Below are 23,119 nucleotides of genomic sequence, written 5' to 3'. Positions count from 1 at the left end.
ATCCTAACTGTAATAATTCCACTTTTGTTAACATTATTAAATGACTTCCTCAAATCCCCCTGGCTGAGTGTCAATGTATATCCTTGTAACAGTTTTCCAAAACTAATTTCTCATATAATTTACTTAGTCGGGTAACATCCTTCTTTCTTTTCATATTAACTTTAAACATACTATTCTGTAACATCATATTTAAATCCTAAGCCAATCTGGTACTTGCAAGTATTTCTATTTAAGTTATCTTAGCATATTTAGCTAAATAGTCTTTGAATTTCATCCATTCCTCCTGGTACTCCTCCTCCTTCTGGTCGCAGACTCTTCCAGTCAGGTCGGCTAGCTCCCAAAGGACCATCATCTTCATCTGCCATTCCTCCACTGTTGTGTTTTCCAGTTCTTGGCCAACAAAATCCTAGCAGCAGTTGTGGCATACAAAAACAATCTAACATCTTTCTCGGGCAATTACAGACCTATTATTCCAAGAAGAAAGGCTTCTGGTAGGTTAAGAAGTTTCAGGTTAAGAACGGACCTCCGGAACAAATTAAGTACTTAACCCAAGGTACCACTGTATGTTGGGATTTCTGCCCCTCACTTTTGATTGATTGCTTGGGGTGGAGCCTAGCAATGTCTGCCAACAGCACACCTGCAGCCTTTATTCCTATACAGTGGTGCCTCGCAAGACGAAATTAATCCGTTCCGCAAGTCTCTTCGTCTAGCGGTTTTTTCGTCTTGCGAAGCAACCCTATTAGCGGCTTAGCGCTATTAGCAGTTTAGCGGCTATTAAAGGCTTAGCGGATTAGCGGCTAAAAGGCTATTAGTGGCTTAGAAAAGGGGGGGAGCAGAAAAAAATCAGAACACTCGCAAGACGTTTTCGTCTTGCAAAGCAAGCCCATAGGGAAATTCGTCTTGCGAAGCAGCTCAAAAATGGAAAACCCTTTCGTCTAGTGGGTTTTCCGTCTTGCGACGCATTCGTCTTGCGGGGCACCACTGTATGCAGCTATAATTCTCCCTGCAACCATATGGCATCACTTTTCTGGGTATATAACTACAGAAGCTCATTTACTCACTCCTCCTTTCAGGTTCTGTCACATAAATGAATATGAATATAATTTATTTACAGCCCACCGGCCACAAATCAAATACAGTGGTACCCCGCAAGACGAACGCCTCGCAAGACGGAAAACCCGCTAGACGAAAGGGTTTTCCGTTTTGGAGGCGCTTCGCAAAACGAATTTCCCTATGGGCTTTCTTCGCAAGAAGAAAGCCCATAGGGAAATCTCCGGGGACCTCTTTTAAATGCTAGCGGTGGGGAGCAAAGCCTTTCCCCCCCCTCCGGCCTTCAGAAGAGGTCCAGGAAGGCTGGCGGGGGCCGAAAGGCTTTGCTCCCCAGCGCCAGCATTTAAAAAGCAGTCCGGGATAGCAGGGAAGCGCTTCCCGCTATCCCGGACGGCTTTTGAAGGCAGGAGAGATCCGCGAAGCCTGGGTGTGCTGCGCACAGGCTTCGGCATGCCGGCAAGTCTCCGCCAGCAGCGGTAGCGCTGCCGCTGCTGGCGGAGAGATCCGCGAAGCCTGGGCGCGCTGCGCGCAGGCTTCGGCATGCCGGCAAGAGGTCCAGGACCTCTTCTGAAGGCTGGCGGGGGGCAAAAGTCTTTGTCCCCCCTGCCTGCCTTCCCAGGGGCTTTTAAATCGCCCCGACAGCGGAGAAGTCCTCCGCTGTCCCGGGGTTTTTTAAAATGCTGGGGGTGGGAAGAAAAGCCCTTGTCCCCCCCCCAGCCTTCAGAAGAGGTCGGGGGACAGACTGTCCCCGGACCTGGTCTGAAGTCGGTTTCCCTAGGAACGCATTAATTGATTTTCAATGCATTCCTATGGGAAACCGTGCATCGCAAGACGAAAAACTCGCAAGAAGAAAAAACTTGCGGAACGAATTAATTTCGTCTTGCGAGGCACCACTGTAGATAAACAGCATGAGACCTAGGAATAGCTGCAGAACTCTCTCTCTCTCTCCACACACACACACACACACATTTCTTTGCCCCTGCTTTGAACCATGAGGCTGTGCAGGCAAATATAAAATATTGCCAGTTACCAACATTGGCATTTGTTCTGAAATTCATTATGACTGCACAGCTATGCCTTGCATGTAAAGTATGGAATCCATAGCTCTCTGCTTAAGAGCTGAATGATGGACAGGAACTGTAGCCCAAAAAATTACTGGGGGACTCTGTTGCAAAGCTAGCATGAAGAGATGAATATGGCACCCTCTGTAATAAAGAAATATCTAATTCTGGAATATTGCCAATATAATGTATTTGCCTTTCCATTATCCCCATGTGCTCATCTGAAGGCTCATCTATACATCTTCATCAAAGACCCTTCTAAGGGTTCTCTTGTCATCTGAGGTATAGCGGGGGGGGCAGTTACTAGGGAAAGGGGCTTCCTAGTGGTGGCACCCCAATTGCTCTCACCAAGGAAGGCTCATCTGACACCTACTTTGAAGCCATTTTGGTGCCAGGCTTTTCCATTGAATTTGTGGTACTTGCACAGATTTTGCAGATTTCATGGTACGCTTTTGTTTTATGGTGTTTTGAAATGTTGTCAAGTTACTGTGAGAATCTGAAGAGCAGGAGATCAATCTTTACAATAAAATAAGTATGTGTGCAATATGATTGCCTTTTTTTGCTTTTGATCGAATGCTTTCGGTTTTGCCAGTTTTGCTCTCCAATTTTCAAGATCATTTGCATTCCAATCCTTGTGTTTTCAATTCAAGCTACAAGCTTTAAACCCATTACTGTGTTTCAAGTTATGAATCAAAACAAGGAAGCAGCATGGGGCCTAGGAATAGCTGTGGGGGCCTCCCCCCCCAATTTATCACCTCCTGTTGTAATTCCCACCATGTGTATGCAAGTATTCAAACTATATACAAGGTACTCAGCCCTATAATGAGTTTCTCTAGGCTACCTTAGAAATGTGGAAATGCTGATCCCTCTCAAACTAACAACACATTGCTTGTAGAACCATATAGCTCACAGCTGTAAACATGTACTGAACTATAATACAGGTTTCCAAACATTTAGCAAGTGTAGTGTAGCATGGAAGCCTCCCATCTGAATTATCCATTAAGCAAAATGTGCTGTTCTCATTTTCCCCACACCAGGAAATATTTGGGCAGGAAGTAGGTTGACATCACAATTAAAATACAATTTGAATTAAAACAAGCTGGAAGCTTCGTATTTATTTATTTATTTGTAACAATGAGTTGGGTTTAGCAATGGCTGCTTGGATTTATGTTTTTGTGCTCTACTTCCCCCACAATAGTACTCATGTAAATATCTTCTTATGAAAACCAGACATAACATAAGAACATAAGAGAGGCTTGCTGGATCAGGCGAAGGAGCCATCTAGTTCAGCATCCTATTCTCCAAGTAGCTAATCAGCTGCCTATGGGAAACCTGTAAGGAGTAAGATTATACAGGATTTGGATAGAAGCAAAGGCAAAAGAAAAAGGGAGATGGGTGGCGCTGTGGGTTAAACCACAGAGCCTAGGACTTGCCGATCAGAAGGTTGGCGGTTCGAATCCCCGCGACGGGGTGAGCTCCCGTTGTTTGGTCCCTGCTCCTGCCAACCTAGCAGTTTGAAAGCATGCCAAAGTGCAAGTAGATAAATAGGTACCCCTCCAGCAGGAAGGTAAATGGCGTTTCCGTGTGCTGCTCTGGTTCACCAGAAGCGGCTTAGTCATGCTGGCCACATGACCCGGATGCTGTACACCGGCTCCCTCAGCCAATAAAGCGAGATGAGTGCCGCAACCCGAGAGTCAGCCACGACTGGACCTAATGGCCAGGGGTCCCTTTACCTTTTTAAAGGCAAAAGAGGTTTGATAGATAAGATGTACAAATGACCTGCAAAAAAACCCCAACAACCCTCTACCTACAAAGGGAGTATAGCTTTTAATTTTTTTTTTGTTCAGAATACTTTTGTGCAGAAACCAGCAGGAACTGCAGTGTATTCAATGAGCAAGCCTACACTCATCAATTATCAAACAATAAAATACGTCATCCAAACAAATAAAAGGCAGCGTAATTTTGTTGACCAATCATAAACTTAAGAACACACCCTCCCTTAAAATAACTTTGAGAGTTTCTCTTTGCCTTGTGTGTTTGGGTAGGCTTATTTCTGACCGCTCCCGCTCCCCCAATCCCTAAACCCAAACTCTTTTGAGGATTGTTTCGATTTGGGGGCCAAATGATGCTGCTATGCTCCTGTTGGCAGGTATCGCTGCCGCTGACGGCCTCCACCTATGCGCAGGCACCGACAGTAAGGCGCCTCCTGCCTTATGCGCGCACAACAAACGCCGCGCGGAAGAGAAAGAGGCACCGAGCAGGGCCTCGCCTTTGTGCACTTGTCATGCACAGCTTGCAAGTGCCCTGGGTGGGAGGAGGGAGGCAGGAGTTTGGCTGGCGCTTCTCTCTCTCTCGTCCTGCCCCTGGCGGCGGGGAGACGCCAGCAGCCGGAGAGCCTTGGCCATGCAGAGTGCGTAATAATGCATTTTTATAAAGCTGGTGGGCCCCCGTCCTTGGCGCGCGCATAACCCTTTTCTCTCCGCACCCCCATCCCCCGATCAGCAATGCATAGGATTACATAGACGCCCCCCCCCCCGTGCCGCTTTCCTAGTCCGTGCACGCGCCTGCTGAGCACCCTTCTCTCCCACCCCGGCTGGGCCGCGTTTGCTGGAGGAGCGCGCGCTCCTTTTGCGCGCCGGCGGAGTTGGCGTCCTTTTCTCACGCTTGCTCGGGGGGAAACCACCCGGGAGCAGCAAGTCCAGCGGCGGCGTCCGCCAATAACAAAGCACCTCGCCAAAGTCTGGCCTGGAGGGAGGAGGGAGAGAGGGAGGGAGTGGGAGACATCGGGGAAAGCCGCCCTCCCTCTCCTTCCCGGAGCATCTTGTGCAAACAGAAAGGCTGGTTGGCTGCTGCTGCTGCTGCTACTCGCCTTTCCTCTCCGGAATCCTCCGGCGGCAGCTGATGTAAGACCCTGGCGGGAGCAATGGCAGAACCAGGCGGGGAGGAGGAGGTGGTGGACGGAGGGAATGCGGTGCTGCTGCTGCTGCTGCAGCCACAGGGCTGTGTTCCGTGCTGAGGTCGCCAGCCGCGCGTCAGCGGATCCCCGGCGCTGGCGAGTCTAGGGGGCCGGCCAGCAGGTACGAGGGGCGCGGAGTTGCCATCGCCTGGCGCCCGGGAGGCGCATAGGAGGCGCGCTTGCCTGCTATGCAGAGGGGGCTGCAGCCTGACCGACCCCTCCCTCGGGGGTCGGGAGAGACTCTCCATTGGCCTCGTCTCACTTTTGAGACACACACACACGGTTCCCTTCCTGCATCTACCTCCTCTCTCCAGCTGGCTCCGCGCCCCTTTACTCGGAAGTAAGCCCCGCGCTGCCCCGCGGGATTTGCTTCCCGGTAAGCGCGCGGAGAGGAGAGCCGTCGGCTCGTTCCTGGCGTTAGGTGGGCGGTGGGTGGGCACATTTTCTGTTGTTGTTGTGGGTAGTCCTTGCGTGGCTCTGCTCTTTCTCCAGCTCCTCTGGGGCGAAAGCGCTTTCTTGGCTCCCGGTCTGCTTCACCTTGGCGCTTTGTTCCCCGCGAAACGCAACATCCCCACCCCCTGCCCTCCAGCGGCACTGCTGGCAGGTCTCTCCATTGAGCTCCGCCTGCATCCGAACCGTTTTTATTACTACTGTAGAGATTATTATGATTTTTCGGTGCGTGCCGAGCAGGTCACCTTTTCCTCCCACCCCCGTATGTGCATCCGGGATTAAATGTCAGTGCCCTCTGCAGTTCTTATAAATGTTTCCCTAGCTTCAGGTCTAACTTTTAGCATTTCTGAAGTGTTCGCCCTCCAGTTTCAGAAAGGGTGGCCTCTGTTTTGCAGAAGGTAAGCGACACTTTCCTAGGGGGGGCGGGATATGTTTTCCTATCTAAATTATTTCCTGGTGTTGTTTAAATTAAAACTTAAATAGCATATTCTTTATTATTATTATTATTATTATTATTATTATTATTATTATTATTATTATTATATTATATTAGGAAGCAGGTGCTGAGTGCGTGCCTGGAACCCACCAAGTTATTAGTGCTATGGCTGAATTTTGTGTGATGAGACGCTAGCTGGTTAATTCAATTTGGGCTTTGTCAGTTGCAGCTGGGCAATCTTAAATGCATTGATCTTATTAAACTACCTGGCTGCATCATTCTGTTGCTATTTCTCTTAGTGTCCCCTCCCCGCCCCCCCTTACTGGTCTGATGAGGTAATATTTCAGGCCATGGAGAATAATATTTGGAAGCTGCTAAGAGAAGCGTGAAGACTTGTATACTGATGTGTTTGGGCTGTAGCTGTAACACGGGTGATAAACCACCAGTGGTAATTCCTGCCCGAGGTGAAGAAAGCCTAGGGAAACATTAAACTAGACATAACTGTTGTTCCCAGTTAATGTGGGGATAAAGGTTCATGGAATACTGAGTGGGACCAGTTTTGCCCATCTAGTTAGTCTACACTGACAGGCAGCGCCTTTCCGGGGGTTTCAGCCAGGGAATCTTTCCCAACATTACTTATAAATGTTGGGGATTGAACCTAGAACCTTCTATTCCGGTGAGCTATGTCCCTTCCCCTAAATGTGATATGGGAATACGATATAATTTATGAAAAATGGCCGGTGTATATTTTACAAAAGGCCTGCCTACATGTGCTTATTGTTACTATTTAGTGAGAGGTTGCTGATGCACTACAGAATATTAGTGATCTTCTGCTACCTTGCCTGTTGACTTTTGTCAGAGATCTCACCCACACCCGGTCCTTCTGGAAGCCCTACTCTCTTGCAGAAGCAAGGGAGACAGAGAACAGTCCAAATTCCCTTTCTGATGATGATGTTCTGTTCTGGAGCCCGATGTTGTGATCCCAAACATGGGTGCATGTGCCCATGAGTTGTGGTGGGTTTGTTTGTGTGTGGCAATAACGCCTGTGTGTGTTTGAGGGGGGGGGGAACCATGCCATTTGTGCAGTGTGTCACAGGGGTTTGTTGTGCAACCGGGCACACAGGTCAGAAATCTGGTATGTGAATTATGAAAATTGGAGTAGTTTCTGTGGGGGAAATCTGTGGGGGGAAATCAATGTGTCAAACAGGAAACAAGTACGGTACCTTCTGAAAGCTACTGGACTTGTTGCTATGCAAGCATGTTTAGATTACGGGGGGAGCGGTTATAAATGGACTGTATGAGAGGATGCTATAAACAACAGCAGACCCCCCCAAAGTTTCAAGTTAAGTGGCTAAAACGCTGCACTTTTAAGGAAGCCAATAAAACATTGCTGTCCAGAACATGCAGTGTTCCGTGAGCATTCTTTGACAACACAGTTGTGCAGCTTTGCCAGTTGCGGCTTGTCCTTTGTGCCAAAGAAGGCAAGCTGTCCAGCTCTGTAAGAGCAACAGATAGCATTGCCATGCAACTTATGTAAGTAAATATTCAATGTTGGTTAGTGTAGCCAGTGTCGGTCTAGTCTACTGTAAATTATCACGCACAGTTTATTATCTCTATAAACTGCCTTTGGATCTATTCTGTGAAGGTATTTGGTTTTTGTTTGTTTGCTTGCCTTTCAGAAAACACAGTCGATGCTTTGGCACTTAATGATACAAATCTTCCACACTACAGTAAGACTTAAGTTGTGTGTAAAATGAACAGGTTGTTTTTATTCAGCATCCCACCTTTGCTCTAAGAAGTTTAGGGAAGCTTTTAATGTTTGATGTATCATAGTATTTTAATATTCTTTTGGAAGCCGCCCAGAGTGGCTGGGGAAACCCAGCCAGATGGGCGGGGTATAAATAATAAATTATTATTATTATTATTATTATTATTATTATTATTATTATTATTATTGTGGCATATATGGTTTTTCTCCTTACAACAACCCTGTGAGATAGGGTGGGCTGAGAGATTGCAACTGGCCCAGGATCACCCAGGGATCTGCAATGGCTACATTGGGATTTGATCCCTCTTGCCTCCCAGATCCTGATCCAACACACTAACCAAGGAAATAATAGAGATGATGATTAAAACAGGTAGGTTTCACTGAACTTACTTTTTTCAAAAAGAAAGAAACTTTGTTTCCAAATGACGTAGCATTCTGTGGCAAAAAATTATAACCAGTAAAGGTATTTGCCACAGAGTTTCCATGTACCTAAAGCCCTTTGAAATCAATTGACTTGAGGGTGCCTAACTGCGTGTCAAATCATGGCTCTTATCTTTGCCTACGAACACTCTGATGAAGAGTCGATCGGAGCTAGCTAGCAACTGTCAAAACAATTCCAAAACCTTATTTGATCATTGGGTATGGATTCATATCTGCTTGCATAACAATGCTCTTTGCTTTACAGCTGCACTCCCACACACAGGAGCTTTGTTCTGAAACACAGGTCTTTTTATTTTTATTTTTAAAATGAATCCAGAAATATCCTATGAACAGCCTATAATCCAAACAGTTGGCTCTGTTGCATAGGAAAAGCTGCAGGTGGAAAGCCCCCCCTCCCCCACGACTGCCACCCAGACTGTTTTCAAATATAGCATGTTAGACCGCAATGATCTCTTGTTCTGTAACCCACCAAATCTAGGGAATCCGTGTGCTGCAGTATATGCTGCTGCTGCTGCTTCATATAAATCCACAGTTCTCTTGTCTTGACTTTTAGTGCCATATATTTTTTAAAAAAGCAACTTCTGTGGCTATACTGTTTCAGTATTATTTTGGCAGTAGCGCTGGACTCGGAGCTCTGTTGCAAGCCTGTCAAATCAGTTTGCCTCCTGCCACGAAGGGGGGTGGTGTGGTGGAGAGAGAGTTCTTTGTTTAATGTAACTTTAAGTACTTGATGCCTTGAATGTAAGGTGAGGGCATGTCTTAATGCTATAGTCGACTCCTGTTACACATGCATATGCACTTGTGGGTGGCGCTGTGGTCTAAACCACTGAGTCTCTTGGGCTTGCTGACCAGAAGGTCAGCGGTTCGAATCTGCACGGTGGGGTGAGCTCCTTTTGCTCTGTCCCACCTCTTGCCAACCTAGCAGTTCAAAAGCATGCCAGTGCAAGTAGATAAATAGGTACCACTGCGGCGGGAAGGTAAACGGTGTTTCCGTGTGCTCTGGTTTCCGTCATGGTGCTCCGTTGCTCCAGAAGCGGTTTAGTCATGCTGGCCACATGGTGCAGAAAGCTGTCTGTGGACAAATGCCGGCTCCCTCTGCCTGAAAGTGAGATGACCGCCACACCCCATAGTCACCTTTGATTGGACTTAACCATCCAGGGGTCCGTTACCTTTACCTTACCAGATGCCATTGGACTCCACTTCCAACAGACCTAGTCAGGGAGGTTCAGAGTTTAGTCCAGGGACATCGGGGTTGGGGCACAAGCTTCCCACTCCAGAAATAGATAAACTTTGATTCTGATTTTTTTTGTGATAGGAACTAGGAAATGAATGTATTGTTGTGGCTCAGCAGCATTCCTTGTTGCTGCACTTTCAATGGGGGCTCTCTTTACACATGTAGATCTGATTCACATACTCCCAATGAAGAGTTGTTGTTGTTGTTGTTGTTGTTTTGGAAAGCCAATAGGTTTTATCACAAGCATAGGGAACCTGTAACCCTTCAGATGTTGTTGAACTCCAGGTCCCATCAGCCCCTGCCATCATGATCAGTGGTTGGGGATGATGCGATCTGGAGTCTGATAGCATCGTAGTTCTATAAGCTTGTTGTATAAGCAAGACATTTCCCTCCTGTATGTGATAATCCGCAGCCATTTCTGGGTATGCATGCATGAGGACAGTGTAATGTGGGAACTCCTCTCTTGTGGTTACAGCTGGGCAGGAGGAAATTCCAGCTCTGGGTGGAAAAAGTGCTGCTGCTTCAGGAATCTGATGATCAAATCTCTGTGTTGCATTTGGCTATCTTTGTGCGTGCCTCAAGATAGCTGGGACCACTTGCATGAAGAGTTAAAGGTCTTGGGTGAATCAGCTCCCCCACTGCTTTTAGCAAGCAGCATTAACAAGCCTAGAGCAGTTCGATACAGAATAGAAAACAAGGAGGTTGCTCAGCGCAAGAAAACAACAGCAAGCCCACTAAAAGGGCGAGAAATAAAAGAAGAAATTTAAGAGCAACCTTTGACTACCAACGTGCATAAAAATCAAAGGCACTTATGTTGGTCAAAAAGAGAGCTGGGATCTTAAGAAGTCCCTAGTTGGGTTATATCTTTATTGGGACCGATTTGGATTTCGGAGTTCATTAGCTACCGAGTTATGCAACAGATGTCTAATGCAATCATGCATTTATTTTTTAAAAAAGATAAAACTATATAGCAGGCCATTGAAATACAATTGTTTGCTACATCTGTATCCTTCATTTCCACCAAATGGTACTCAAGGTAGTGAACAGCAATAACACAACTACAGTAAAATATATTTAAAAATGCAATAGAACACAAAATAACAGCACAACCCTATATTTCTACTTAGAAGTAAATTATATTGATTTCAGTGGGGTTACTCCCAGGAAAGTGGTATAGAATGTTAGACTAAAAAACTCCAAAGCACTCTTAATAAAACAGAACAAAACAGAACAAAATAAAACAGAACTTCAGGATTCTTAATGCCAGTGTACACAATCACTATGTAGGTTAAGTGATTTCTAGTTAGTGATGTGTTTGCAAGCCACAGATTTCTAAAATACGTGGGAATGCTGGGTTTGTGTCAATGTTTAGCAAACCTCTGAAAAGAGAGGGTTTTTAAAGCTGTTCAGGAAATGCTGGGCAGCTTGCATATCAAGGCCCTGTGACCACCCGGTTCCCTAATGTGCGAATAACTAGACAACACACAGCATATTGATTTGGGGATCAAATAAGGCCACAACTTTATTGGTTACAGATGTGAAGGTTTGGCCATAGGCATTGAGGCAAGCAACTGTGTATGTCACTCCAACCTGTCTGCTGGGAGTGTTTCTAAGGGTGAAGCCAGTGGGGGGGGGGAGAGATGCCCTCTGACTTACGTCAAATTGCAAATAGTCTCTGTTGAAGGAGTGGTATGGCCCTAGCCCCTGTTTGGGCATCGGACAGGAGCTACTCCTCCCAGATCCTTTTAACAGGATACCCTTACCCGCGGAAGGGCAGGAGGAGGCTACAACCTCCCCTCCAACCCAGACTAGGCTTACCCAATGCCCATCTGCCTTATGAAGTTGTGACGACTGCTGTGAGGTAGGTGAAAATCCAAATGGTGATGCCCATTAGCCGTGGGAAGAATTCCTGCCCGGCCCCTGAAAATTAGGCAGTCAACGTTGTCCATAGCAAGGTTGTACCGTCCGTAAAAAAAACTCCGATTTGAGGGAGGGTGAGAACTGACGCAGCAAGAGAGAGGCCAAAATCCCCCACAGGCTGGGTATTTAAACTTTGCCAAGGGCCACAATTAGTCGTTTGGTCCTGCACCCATGGGGATGCCCCCTAACTCCTGCGGCAGGAAGATGATCCGGCCTGTGATAGACAGGCTTACCAGGGAAGCCCGGGGGCCTCCCACAAAGCTGCCTGCCCAATAAGGGGGCAGACTTACAGTCAATATTCTACAGGTTCCTAGCCTGAAAAAAAGACAGTAATAGAGCTGCTTTAAAATTATATTAAGGCCTTAGTGAATGCTTTCAGAATACAAGGTTTGTGATCATTCTAGGCTCCTGGGATACGGCAGCCAGGATCGATCTTGCAGACAAACTTGATGCCATCTCCTCTGGGGTTTCTAAATCATCCAGTTTAGGGTACTTAGTGAAACAGGTACACTGAAACATATAAAAATTGAATCCAGCGAAAGTTTTCTCTAGGGCAGCTGTGTAGTGTAATCAGGTTGCAAAAATAAGGCAACAGTATTTGGATCCACCCTGCATGTCGTTGACTGCCTTTCCGTAAATCTGCAACCTGGGGATTTTGTTTTATCCAAGAGGCATCTGCAGCTTCCAGCCTGGTAGTGCAGCCTTCTGCAGAGACCGTCTAGGCTGTTGCAGCATGCCACTGGTAAAGGTAAAGGTAAAGGTAAAGGGACCCCTGACCATTAGGTCCGGTCGTGGCCAACTCTGGGGTTGCAGCGCTCATCTCGCTTTATTGGCCGAGGGAGCCGGTGTACAGCTTCCGGGTCATGTGGCCAGCATGACTAGGCCACTTCTGACGAACCAGAGCAGTGCACAAAAACGCCGTTTACCTTCCTGCTGGAGTGGTACCTATTTATCTACTTGCGCTTTGACTGTGCTTTCGAACTGCTAGATTGGCAGGAGCAGGGACCGAGCAACAGGAGCTCACCCCATTGCGGGGATTTGAACCGCTGACCTTCTGATCGGCAAACCCTAGACTCTGGTTTAACCCACAGTGCCACCCGCATCCCTATGCCACTGGGACAGTTGTGCATTTAAACTGTCCACACACCATTCTTCTTTATTAGTTCTGTGCAGGGCTGCCCCCCCCCGAACTCACTGGAACTCAGTTTTGGCACCTCTCAGGTGGGTGTCATTGCCATTCAAAGAGTAAAAAGGTAAAGGACCCCTGGATGGTTAAGTCCAGTCAAAGGTGACTGTGGGGTTGTGGCGCTCATCTCACTTTCAGGCCAAGGGACCGGCGTTTGTCCACAGACAGCTTTCTGGGTCATGCGGCCAGCATGACTAAACTGCTTCTGGCACAATGGAACACCATGATGGAAGCCAGAGCGCACGGAAACGCCATTTACCTTCCCCCTGCAGTGGTACCTATTCATCTACTTGCACTAAAATGCTTTCGAACTGTTAGTCTGGCAGGAGTTGGGACAGAGCAATGGGAGCTCACCATGTTGTGGGGATTCGAACCGCCAACCTTCTGATCAGCAAGCCCAAGAGGCTCTGTGGTTTAGACCACAGCACCACCCGCATCTCCCAGCAGCACTCCCATCTAAGAGAAGGGAGGCATTCATGGTGAGTTCCGGCACCTCTTTTAGTAGAAAAATAGCACTGGTTCTGGGATTCTTCCCCTGCGTTATTGCATTCTGGGGAGCAGTTCTGCAGTAGGGTGAAACGAGAGCTGGACCACTAATTGCAACCCCAAACATTTATAGTATAAAAAGTTACAGGATTTAAGCGGGAAGCTACGGGACAGCCATTGATTGGAAATGAAGCAGTATGTCTGCCACAAAAGTTTCGCAGGTGCAAACAGTGGGATCACCAGTAACTTTTCTGATACCATCATGAGCATAAATCAACATGAATACACATTTGAAAGGATGTCTGGAGGGGCTACAAGAAGGAATTCCCGCTGTGTTCACCTAGGCTTACTCATAGTGTGTTTAGGTTTGCAGTCTCAATGTGATCCATCTTGCACAGCTGTTGGGGTCAATGGGAAATTTCTGTGACCTGCGACTCTGAGAGCATGTGACTTTGAGCACAGCCTTCCACTGTGTATCTCTCAAACAGTTGTGATTCTGTAGGCGAGATTAATTGTATGATCACTCTTTGCAATTAAAAATACAGTGACATTAACAAGGGCTGTCCTTGATTTATTTAAAAACAAAAACATTGTAACTATTCCAGGAGCTGCAATGACAATCCTAACCATGTCTTCTCAGAAGTAAGTCCTGTTGAATTAAGTGGGGCTTACTCCCAAGTCAGTGAGGAGAGGATTGCAGTGTGAATTGTTGCATGTGTAAGATATATAAATTTGGTGTGATTCTGATTTTTCTTTGCAACCTGGAGGGATGTCAGGCAACGAAACCGTTTTTGATCACTATAAGGAAGTCCTGCTCATCCGCACATCCTCCCAGACTCTGATACTTTATACATTTGCAAGATGTGGACATAAAATGTGAGAACAGATACAGGCCACATTGTAACACACTGTTAGTATCCTTGAAAACACAATTCAGGGCGTAAGCATGTTAAAAGATATTGTTTCTAAAGACGGGAGGCTTGAGGAGGAAGAGGAGGCAGTTCTTGTGATTCTCAACACGACAGTGAAAATATTTGGGCTGTCCAAGATCCAGAAATAAGATTCCTTTCTGTTCATTTTGTTTGTTTCAAAAGGGCAGTACAGTATTGTTTTGCCAACTTTCGTACTCTCCGTACAACCTTGCCCCAACAACTATTCATTTTGGCTGCCTTTTGTGTTTTTCTTCAACTGAAAACGTACCACCTGCTCTGGAGGCATTTAACTTACTGCAAGCAAACAGGATCCACAACAGAGAGGAGTGCTCTTGTTCATACTTCTTGCTCACCAGCCATGCCTTCTACTCTGTTTGCTGTTTGTTCTGATTCCATGGACTTTTTTTTTTTAAAAAAAATACATTTTTATTAATTTTAATTTTAACATACAAATTATAAAACGTACCACACAAATTATTACAAATACACTTTTTTGGACTTCCATCAGCACCTCTGATGATCTTCCGTCTTAACCTTTTTATGCATTACTTAACTTTATATTGTCTTTACCTCTCTTAGCTTATCATCTCCCCCTTTCCATTTTTACAATATTTCCAACAATTCTCCTCACAGAACTTCTTGCAAACCTGCAAACGTCGTCTGATCATCACAAATACTTTTCATATAGTTCGTAAATTTACTCCAGTCTTTGGTAAATTTCTGGTCCTGCCGGTTTCGGATCCTTCCTGTTAATTTGTCTAATTCTGCATAGTCCATCAACTTCATCCTCCATTCTTCAATCGTTGGCAATTCTTCTTGCTTCCATTTCTGGGCTAATAGTATTCTAGCTGCTGTTACTGCATATAAAAAAAGCTTACATCCTTTTCTATTTATATCACTTCTCACCATTCCCAATATAAATGCTTCTGGTTTCTTTGTAAATGTATATTTCAACATTTTTTTCAACTCATTATATATCATCTCCCCAAAAACATTTCACCTGTTCCGATTCCATGGACTTGAACCTGGGATCCTTTGCATAGAAAGTCTGCACTGTGCTTTCTACCCACAGCTTCTCTTTCTGTTTTCTTATCACTGGTTATGTAATTTGCCACTGGCAGTCTGTGGCTAGCACTTTCCCTCCAAACCAGAAACAGAAACTTGCTTCAAGCCATGCTTTCCAATTTTGGCTTGGAAGGCGAACACTAGTCATTGTTTGCTGGTTTGGAATCTGTACGAACTGTTCAAGCTACGCATGGTGAAGAAATCCACCTGCAAGAGGACAGCAGGAAGGGTCCTAGTTTCCTGTGCTTCTCCATAGTTTGTAGGAGAACCTAGCCTACGGTCTGGTTCATATGTAAGGGAAACCATGGTTTTCTGCTGTGGGAACAAGCCTATATGAGCCACACCTCTGTGCGCCTGGTGCTCCCAAGGGGAGATGAAGGAGAACATGAATCAGAGGCTTTTGAAGACTTGTCTGTGCTACTGTGAAACTACAGTTTTCCATTATGTCCAATTAGATCTGTAAAAGAAACTTTCTTCATAATAAATACAAAATTTGGAATGGTGTTCATATAATTCTAATGCAAAAAACCCTGCTAAATTGATAAAAGTATAAATATTTATCTAGGTAAAGGTAAAGGGACCCCTGACCATTAGGTCCAGTTGTGGCTGACTCTGGGGTTGCGGCGCTCATCTCGCTTTAATGGCCGAGGGAGCCGGCGTACAGCTTCCGGGTCATGTGGCCAGCATGACTAAGCCGCTTCTGGCGAACCAGAGCAGCACACGGAAACACCATTTACCTTCCTGCTGGAGCAGTACCTATTTATCTACTTGCACTTTGACGTGCTTTCGAACTGCTAGGTTGGCAGGAGCAGGGACAGAGAAACGGGAGCTCACCTCGTTGCAGAGATTCGAACCGCCAACCTTCTGATCAGCAAGTCCTAGGCTCTGTGGTTTAACCCACAGCACCACCCGCGTCCCTTATTTATTTAGGTGCCTGCATTTAATTTATGTCTGAACATGTTTTATGAGACTGGGACTCACTCTTCAGAAAACAATGGTGTCAAATGCAGCCTAATTTTTATAACTTCTTGTTTTGCTTGCATTTCTTTCTTTTTGCGACTTTGGCCTTTTGAGGAACATCTGGAATAGTCACTCTAACTTGAAATGTGAAGGCAAACATGAAAGCAATTTTAAAAAAGGAACTTCCCTTCCTCCTTTCTCCTTGGAAAACCTGGGAAGGAAGAGACCTTTTAATGTGATCTTGTTAGCCTTATTACAAGATCTTGCATTTCATACCTGATTGTTCTGTTGCTGCATGTTGAGGGATAGATACTTGGCTCTGATCCAGATTAAGCCAATTGCATTGAAACCTCATTGGAAACAAAGGGAAAAATTAGCTGTGACTCATGATTAAATTATAACGCTGGAACTGAAGCACCACTATTTTTAAGCATAAACAGGCCAGGTTCACAGGGCACATCAATCCAGCCTTACTCAAACTTGTTGTCCCCCTTCCCCCAGATGTCTTGGGTCAACTGCCATTGGCCCCAGCCAGCACGGCTTCAATCCTCAACTTTTATTTGCCCCTTGTAGGTACAGAAGCTTACTGTTCCATCTGCCACCACTGGCCATTACTGTTTCAGCAAAAGCTATATGCCACAAATACACCAAACGTAGGTTCTCAGGTTGTGCTTAAGTGCTTAAAAAGGTAAAGGGACCCTTGACCATTAGGTCCAATCGTGATCTTAAGTGCTTAGGTTCTACATATTCTTAATATGGTAAGTAAAATTTAGGTTTCATAATTTGAAACTGTGTGTATTTCAATTTCCCCGAAAGTCTATATTCTCTCACCCCTTCCAGCACAGACCCTGGAAGCTAATTTTCTCTGTTCCCCTAACATATCTGCAAATACTGGTTTGATTCATGACATCCTCCGCTATCCCCAAGAAACAGCAGATTGGCAGATTTTAGGACTTTCCATTTCTCTGTAGGTTAACAGCATACCACTTCAAAGTGGTGTCTTTTTGGGTTGGTGTGTTTTTTTTGGGGGGTGGGGGGTAGTTAATGAGAACATATGTGTTCAATAGCCGGGATGCATTTTGACAAACAGTGCTTTTCGCGATGTGTAGTACAAATGCGTTGTAACCTGGCTGCTCAAGCCCACTGTTTTTCCACTAGCTTTCTGAAATGGTTCGTCCAGTTGTGATATAACACTAACATGCTCAGAGCTCTCACCTGATCTGAGTGTCGGTAAAAGGCCCTCTAAGAGAGATGTAGGAAGTTTGTCTTGTTGCTTTATTCTCTCTCACCCCACCCCCTCTATTTTTTCTGTGCACTGCTCAATTACAGTATAATTGAATATTATTCTGTTTTTGTCCATTATCTCTGTTGAGCACTCTCGAAAAAGGTTCCGTTCACCCCAAAAAGCGTAGAGCTAAGATAAAAGTCTTGCAACAGTGAGCAATGGAGCCTCTTCTCCCCATTTTTAAATTCTTTATGGTGCTTCTCTTCCCCCTTTGGTCTGGACAACACAGCCTTTTTCTTTAACCCCCAGTCTTTAGACCTGGCAGGCTCCCTGCCCCCATCCCACCCCGGTCTACTTTTGGCGTCTGTTATTAGATAATGTAGACAGCAAGCATATGTTTTTTTAAATGATCCCAAGTAAGTCATTTTTGTTATTGTTGCTGCAAAATAATTCAATAGCATTCCACTACTGGTTGTGTCTTTTCTGCATTTATTCCACGGGGCTCTTGAGGGGTTTGCTAGTATCTTTCAAACTGATTAATTCACAGAAATGAACGAGAAGAGAAATTACTTCTTTCCCCAAGGAAGTACAAATGCTAGCCTCTCTCCTCCCTTCACAACACACATTTCCCCATCTCCTGAGAATCCAGTACCCTAAAGAATTCATTATGGTAGGCCCCATTCCCTGGGGATTAACATATTTTACCAACTGGAGTCTATCTTATATGAAACGCATGGCTACAATTAGTTATGATGTTTTCATTCAGTTTATTGGTGGCTGTAAAGATAAAAATATGCAAATGTTTCCTGGGTAGCGTCTTAGGAATAAATTAAGGCTGATGGGAGTACAGGGGTACCTCGGGTTACAGACGCTTCAGGTTACAGACTCCACTAACCCAGATATAGTACCTTGGGTTAAGAACTTTGCTTCAGGATGAGAACAGAAATCATGCAGTGGTGGCAGGGCGGCAGCGGGAGGTTCCATTAGCTAAAGTGGTGCTTCAGGTTAAGAACAGTTTCAGGTTAAGAACAGACCTCCAGAACAATTACAGTAAGTTCTTAACCCAAGGTAAAGTAAAGGTAAAGGGATCCCTGACCATTAGGGCCAGTCGTGGCTGACTCTGGGGTTGCGGCGCTCATCTCGCTTTATTGGCCGAGGGAGCCGGCATACAGCTTCCGGGTCATGTGGCCAGCATGACTAAGCCGCTTCTGGTGAACCAGAGCAGCGCATGGAAATGCCATTTACCTTCCCGCCAGAGTGGTACCTGTTTATCTACCTGCACTTTGACGTGCTTTCGAACTGTTAGGTTGACAGGAGCAGGGACTGAGCAACAGGAGCTAACCCCGTCGCGGGGATTCGAACCGCCGACCTTCTGATCGGCAAGTCCTAGGCTCTGTGGTTTAAACCACAGTAAAAATCCTCTAGTTCAAGCCAGTCAGGTTTACACAGCAATCTGTAGCTCTCTCTTTAGTGAGTGTGCAGCCGGTTTGCTTGCCAGACAAATAGGAAGGCCATGGGATGATTGTCCCTAATCCAGTTTGCTTGCAGAAGCAGTTGACAGACAGCTGGAAAATCCCACCCACCCCTCATATATTTTTGTATTTTTCTCTGTGTATGTGTGTAAATAATATGTCTTTCACCCATAGCAACCATGACAGGGTTTTATAAATGAAGCATTGTTGTGATTGTTTGAACAACGTTTAAATTTTAATCCACTTCCTGAAACTTCTTTTTAGTGCAGCAATAAAGAACAAAGCAACAATGTGTTAAGTTTTCTTTTCGCCAACACATTGCTACTATGAACCTGTTCATCTTGGGCACTTGGAAAGCTTAACTGTGATTAAGCCTTTGATTTCTTTTTCTTTTTTAAAAAGAACGAATTAAATAGGTGCTTGTACTGTATTTTCTTTGAGAGTTTGGAATGCCCCTTTCTCCCTTTCACAGTCTTAGGGGAACTCCTAAATTTGCCGAACTACAGAAATAAAAATTAAAAAAAAATCAAGGGGGGGGGGAAGCATAAACTCTGTGTTGTTGTTGTGGTTTTTTTTTGGGGGGGGGGAACTAGGGATGAGACCACAAAACAGACCAATAAGGTCTGAGCCATGGAATCCTGCCGGAATGTTTCCCCAACCCTTTCATAGATTAAAATAGGTTTGTGTTGCATACAGATGTCAGTTTAAGGAAATTATTTAATGCAATTGTGCCTTCCTTAATGGTTTTAAAATTTAATAAAATGGATTTTTTTATCCAGTCCTTCAGGTGTGGGATTACCGTATTTTTCGCTCTATAAGACGCACCAGACCACAAGACGCACCTAGTTTTTGGAGGAGGAAAACAAGAAAAAAAATATTCTGAATCTCAGAAGCCAGAACAGCAAGAGGGATCACTGCGCAGTGAAAGCAGCAATCCCTCTTGCTGTTCTGGCTTCTGGGATAGCCGCGCAGCCTGCATTCACTCCATAAGACGCACACACATTTCCCCTTACTTTTTAGGAGGGAAAAAGTGAGTCTTATAGAGCAAAAAATACGGTAATTCTGGCTTCTCTCACCAGCCAATACACTTTTTTTGCCCCAAACATTGAAACAAATTAGTAACCAAAGCAAGATAGGCGGCCTCTTGAATTTTGAGACGCTATCTCGTGCTTTACTCCCATGAACTTGGCAGATAGAAATGAAAGTTTTTATAACCTTGAAGTAAGTGTATGGGAAAATGCGGCCGAGAAAGACACAGCGTGAGGCTTAGGGGTTGTTGTTTTGCTTTTTATAAAAAGACAAAGCATTCAAAACACACCCACCCACCCGCTCCTCCTCCTCATAGGAACACAAATAACTCTTCAATATCCTTGAGGAGCTGTGGACTAGAAAATAAATGTAAGATGAAAAATACATTACTTTGTGCCCACAAAAGTATTTAAGAAAGTAATTAACAATTAGTTGGAATGCAACAGGAAATGGAAGGAAGCTTGTTCCCTCATCTCTTTCCCCCGAAGACCAGCAAGTTTTAATTATTGTTATCTTTATTTACACCAATTGTCTGGAGCTGTTTGGAAAGGATGGAGGAATGGGAAAGAATTGAAACCTGAGGTGCCATCTCTGTCTCCTTCACGTACCACACAGGTCTTGGCTGCTGACGATGTGATACTGTGCACCTCTTCCTAAAGTGCTTGCAAAAGCTGCAAGCTTGTCGGATGAGATTTAGAAGCCTGGTGGTGCAAATGAAGGAAGCATCTTGTTTGTTGACCAGAGAGGAAAGGAAGCGTTTCATACAGCTTGTGGACATCTATATCTCTTCCTGCCTGAAATTGTAATGTAAATGCAGGGCTGGTTTACACATCATACAAACATTAACAGCTCTGCTGGATTAGGCAGAAGGCCCATTAAGTCCAGCAGTGAAAACAGAACCCAGCATCTTTGAAGTGAGGCGATCAAACAAACAAAAAAGGTGGAATCCCAGGTCCTTTCCAGATGACCTGCTCATTGAACATTCTTCCCGAAGTCTTTGCACAAAGCTTGTAGGAAGGTTGGCTGTTCAATGGGCATTCATTCAGATTTGATTGGAGGGAGGTTAGACGATATCCCTACTTTCAGGTACATTCTCCTGGCAATTTGTTGTTGTTTAGTCATTTAGTCGTGTCTGACTCTTCGTGACCCCATGGACCAGAGCACGCCAGGCACTCCTGTCTTCCACTGTCTCCCGCAATTTGGTCAAACTCATGCTGGTAGCTTCGAGAACACTGTCCAGCCATCTCGTCCTCTGCTGTCCCCTTCTCCTTGTGCCCTGAATCTTTCCCAACATCAGGGTCTTTTCCAGGGAGTCTTCTCTTCTCATGAGGTGGCCAAAGTATTGGAGCCTCACTTCAGAATCTGTTCTTCCAGTGAGCACTCAGGGCTGATTTCCTTAAGAGTGGATAGGTTTGATCTTCTTGCACAATTTACTTTACTGCAAAAAAGTCCATTTAGGGGTTCAGCGGGGAAGCAGCTGTGTTGGGCAAAAGCGCCGATTCCGTACACCCTGGGCAATATATGGCAGCAGCAGATTTTGCAAACAATTTACACACCTGTTTTTCCTGCTTGAGCCCTTGTGCAGGATGAAATCCCAAATGTTGATAACCTCCAAGGAGAATGTAGCTGAAATCGTGCAGTGACTGGGAACAGGTGGGAACTGGGGTGTAGAAAATATGTGACAATCTAAAAACGGGCAATTGTCATGTGGTTCATTTTAGTTGAACGATTGGTGAAGTTTGCTTTAGTGGGAAGATAAGATCTGACTTGTGGGGCATCTTATGATAGTTATGGTTATAATGGGTGGTGTATGATCCTTGTCTACGAAGGACCAAAACATTTGGCGGAACAGTGCAAGCTCCATTTGATCTTTGCTAATGAAAAGTGCACCATTCCAGGGGGAAATAAGTGCGTTTCAGTTCGAATGTGGTGAAATAACCCCACCTATCTCTGTTGAGTGTACTTTAGAAACATGTTGTTCGTAGATGGTGGCTGTAATTTTCTCTCCTTTTGCAGCGTGTTTATGGTTTATTTGCTTCTAGCAGTGTGTTTATGGAAGCTGTGTCTGCTCACAGACAGCAAGGCTGGAAAACCTCAAATATCTGTTTGAAAATGCAATTTTTATTTGCCTGAAATTCAGTTCTATGCAGGGTTGGCTCTTAACCATTGAAGGTGATTTCTAAATCGTTTGCAGTTGTTGCTGTTGTTGTTGTTGTTGTTGTTGTTTTTAAAGCAATCTTATTTTACTGTCTGGACAAATAGTATTTGCAGACTGTCATCTTTGGCTTCTTCCCTTGCACACTGTTATGGTGCTGTGTATAAATATAAGTACCGAGGGTGTACAAAACAGGCAACTCCCGCCAGGTCATGTCAACTAGAATAGGCAAACTGTGTGGCAGGGATGTCTGCCCCCTTGCCTGTTGCATCTCCCTCCATAAGTAATGGGGGCAGGAGTCTTCCTGCAGCCAGGGACATAATTCAGTTATGTTTCATGGCTGCGTTTGCAAGGACCTGGTCACTGTCAGACTTCATTAACTAGATGATAAGAGAAGTCATTTCACTTTCACTCACATTCCCCCCAAATCTGTATGTCCCTCTGGCCATGTTTGTGATTGCCTGTTCTCTGCAGAGCCTTAAATTAAGCGAATATTGAACTGCACATGGGAACTATTATCATTTGTCAATTGCATAATCATGCTTTGTCATAGAAACTTGACAAGAGGAGCCAGTTCTGGTGTTCTGTTGCTGCCAAACCATGGAGACGATGTGCTTTGGTGACTGTGCTTATCCTCTCTCTCTCTCTCCTTTTCCTTTACAAATGAGAACAATGCATTAAAAAATGTGTCCACGCTGCGAAAACAACTGCATTATAGAATCAGAAATGGTTGTGAGGGAAAGATTGCTGGTGGCAGTCAACCAAACTGTTTTGGTCTATAAGGACATCACACCCTCCAACATTTTTCTAATGAAAATGGGGATGGAAATATATTTATAACAACAACAACAACAAAAAACCAATTTATTACTTATACCCCACCCATCTGGCCGGGCCTCCCCAGCCACTCTGGATGGCTTCCAACAGGATATTATAAACACACTAAAACTTCAAACATTAAAAACTTCCTTAAAAAGGTTTGCCTTCAGATGTCTTCTAAAAGTCAGATAGTTTATTTCCTTGACATCTGGTGGGAGGGCGTTCCACAGGGTGGGCGCCACTACTGAGAAGGCCCTCTGCCTGGTTCCCTGTAAGCTCACTTCTCACAGTGAGGGACCCGCCAGAAGGCCCTCGGAGCTGGACCTCAGTGTCTGGGCAGAACGATGGGGGTGGAGACGCTCCTTCTAATTTACATTTCAAAATGAACATGGAAAAAGAAGAAGGGAAGTCATTGATTTAAGGTTGTTTAAATGAATAACAACCTTAAATCAATGACTTCCCTTCTTCTTTTTC

The 23,119-nt window shown here is 45.0% G+C and overlaps 1 protein-coding gene across 9 annotated transcripts in view; it reads left to right on the top strand.

Annotated features, from left to right (window-relative positions):
* Positions 1 to 4,693: 4,693 nt before the first annotated feature.
* PLCB4 (phospholipase C beta 4) overlaps positions 4,694 to 23,119 on the top strand; it is a 211,220-nt gene continuing 192,794 nt past the window's right edge. For 3 of the 9 annotated variants that reach the window (XM_082215456.1, XM_082215459.1, XM_082215448.1), the window contains exon 1: positions 4,696 to 5,014. The gene's annotated coding sequence lies outside the window, so the exon portion shown is untranslated. Of the gene's footprint in view, positions 5,015 to 5,055; positions 5,189 to 5,526; positions 5,916 to 23,119 lie in introns of those variants that run through there. The other 6 variants (XM_082215457.1, XM_082215452.1, XM_082215458.1 and 3 more) reach the window with 4 other exon arrangements.

The sequence above is a fragment of the Podarcis vaucheri genome (genome assembly GCF_965113315.1).
Source record: "Podarcis vaucheri genome assembly, chromosome: 3".
NCBI lineage: Eukaryota > Metazoa > Chordata > Lepidosauria > Squamata > Lacertidae > Podarcis > Podarcis vaucheri.
Note: the sequence above shows the minus strand (reverse complement) of the source record. Positions and strands in the feature narration are given on the sequence as shown.